The 2,868-nt window shown below is 33.4% G+C and overlaps 1 pseudogene; it reads left to right on the top strand.

Annotated features, from left to right (window-relative positions):
- The first annotated feature begins 1,528 nt into the window (after positions 1-1,528).
- On the top strand, positions 1,529-2,323 carry LOC111139363 (annotated as a pseudogene).
- Positions 2,324-2,868: the final 545 nt, after the last annotated feature.

Here is a 2,868-nt window from a genome sequence, read left to right as displayed (position 1 = left end):
GTTGATTCTCATCAATTTATCTTTTGACACTTTTATTAAATTTATTATTTTAATTATTCTCATTTTACAAAAGGCATTTATTGTTATTGGGCACTTTATTTTATAAAATACATGGCATTTTTACTTTGGATTTAACAAATTCTCACATTCCCCTGAAGACATCAGATTTTTTGGTAAAAGCTTCTTGCATTTATCCTTTTTAAAAATTTAATTTCATCTTTTCAGTGTTCCAAGATTCAATGTTTATGCACCACACCGAGTGCTCCATGCAATACATGCCCTCATTAATACCCACAGCCAGGCATTTATGTAAGTCATTTTTAATTCACTGTGTGTGTGTGTGTGTGTGTGTGTGTTTGTGTGTTTATCTTTCATATAATGAATTCCTCAATATTCTGATGGCTTTGGTCCTAGAAAAGTATGAGACTGAAACATAGAGTTCTTTGTTGGTCTTTCCTCCCAGATGGTATTCCTTCTGGAGAAGATTCCCTCCACTCCTTCCTACTTAGAATATTCTCAAAATACCATTTCTCCTACTCCTTTTAATGTCTGTTCCTTAAAATGTCTTCATCCCAAATGTTCTTATCCCTGATTCCACCCTCTATTCTGTTTCCCACTCTATTTTAACTTATGCAGATTTACCACTTTATTATGATGTGAGTTGAGTTTTATGACAGAGGGTGATACATATAGGAGCTAAACTCACACGTATCAAAAAAATGGAAAGAGTTTCCAGTACACAAAAGCAAGAGGTCAAGCAGAAAAAGGAAAGATGCCATAAAGCAATGCATAATGTTGTATAATTATTGAGGAGCAGAAGAACAATACAGATGTTTTCAGAGAGTGTAAGCAGAGCCAAGGAACTACAATAAAGTGTTAGAGAAAATTGTCAGGAAAGTAGTTTCTTTAAAGCATTTGGATATTGAGTGAGGAGGACGAAATCTGTGTCCTATAATTTATAGTTCTCAATAACACTTCATTGTAGATTTCTGGGGGAAAAAGAAGCAGATACTAAGTCTTGGCATCAAAACAACCAAGTGATCAAACCAAAAGGATATATATCTGCAGCATGACCTGATAGGACTACTATAGTTTCAGAAATCTTAGGGCGTAATTACAAATGAAAAAAAAAATCACTGCCAAATTATAATAAAATATACTCAAGTATAGGTCTATAATTTATGCATTTACCCTGCCTTATAATGCATACTTAACAAGTATAAAGCCTGATGTTGATAATAACTAAACTTACACAGGAAAATAAAATATGTGTATCTTAAGAAAGTAACAAAAATATATTATCCTTAAAAATTTACTCATTTAAATGAAGTATTTTGGGGATGGACATTTATATGTCATCAAGATTTTAACTATGAGGAATTTTTTTTTCAAAATATGTGTTAATGTTTTTAAAAGGTGCAATGTGTCCTGAATAAATCACGGTGGAACTAAAATAATGAATCAATAAGAGACTATTTTTCTGTACCTACTATGTGTCTCTCTTTAGGGAAAATGAAGTTACTGTCCCATGGAAAATATTAACCAAACATCAACTGATTCTTCTTATTGGGGTTATTGCCACCATCAAGTATTGGCCTGTGTTTCTTCACTCTCAGTTTTCTTATTTTCCTAATGACTCTGTTGGTAACCTGTCCATCATCATCCTAATCCTCCTGAACACCCATCTCCATACACCCATGTATTTCCTACTTAGTCATGTCCCTCAAGGACCTGAACTACATCTCCAGTATGGTTCCCAAGATGGTTTCTGATAATCAGTTTGGAAATAAGTATATTTCTTTCATTGGGTCTACAATTCCAAGTTTCTTCTTCATTGATTTATCTGATGCAGAAGGATTACTATTGACCTCTGTGGCCTATGATCATTATGCAGCAATTTGCTTTCCTCTCCACTATGCTACTTGTATGATCAAAAGAGAGTGTGTGGTGATCATAAGAGGATCTTGGATGATGGGCTCAATCAACTCCTGGGCCCACACTGCATATGGTTTATGTATCCCTTTTTATAGATGCAGAGCCATCAACTATTTATTTTATGATGTCCCAGCCATGTCCTGCATGGACACTTGTGTCTATGAGTACAGGTTTTGTAAGCATCACCCTCTTCCTTGTGTTTCCTCGACCCTTTGTTCACACATACTCATGCCCTAAATGCTTCCAATCTCCCACACAGGACAAGGTCCATGCTATCTTCTACACCATCCTGACCCAAGTGCTCAACCTGATCATTTACAGCCTGAGAAACAGGGTGAAGCAGACCCTGAGAAGAGTAATTCAGAGGATCTTCTTTGTAAAAATGTAACAAAGTTCTCAATGAGCCCTGCTGCTTAGAAGTCCATTAATTTCACCTTGTACACTCTTTTTGAACAATGTCATTCCAGGATTTAAGATGAAGATTTCATTAATCGAGAAAATAAATAATAAAGATTTGACAAAATAATTATATGTTACCAATCACTCTATTTTTCTGGTAATTTTTCTTTTTTTTTTCCAAACTATTTATTAAATGTAGGTTGAAATCTAAAAGCCACAGATATTCTCAATAGTTTGGGTACCTAAGCAATACAGTAAATTGGACCACAGTAGCCAAAATATGGAAGGAGTCTGGTTGTCCATCAGCAAATGAATGACTAAAGAAAATATGATATATATACCATTATATAAAATCTATACATATATGTATATATGTATATATGTATAGATCTATATATAAATTGTATCTATACATGTGTATATTTCTATAGATCTACAGATATAATCTATAGATATGTTATATATATAGATATGTACACATATATAGATATGTAAACATATTAGACATCAGATATATAGGTATATAATATAATA

This window comes from Enhydra lutris, unplaced genomic scaffold, assembly GCF_002288905.1.
Source record: "Enhydra lutris kenyoni isolate GAN:26980312 unplaced genomic scaffold, ASM228890v2 scaffoldscaffold103, whole genome shotgun sequence".
Taxonomy (NCBI): domain Eukaryota; kingdom Metazoa; phylum Chordata; class Mammalia; order Carnivora; family Mustelidae; genus Enhydra; species Enhydra lutris.
This window is presented reverse-complemented; position numbering and strand designations above follow the sequence as displayed.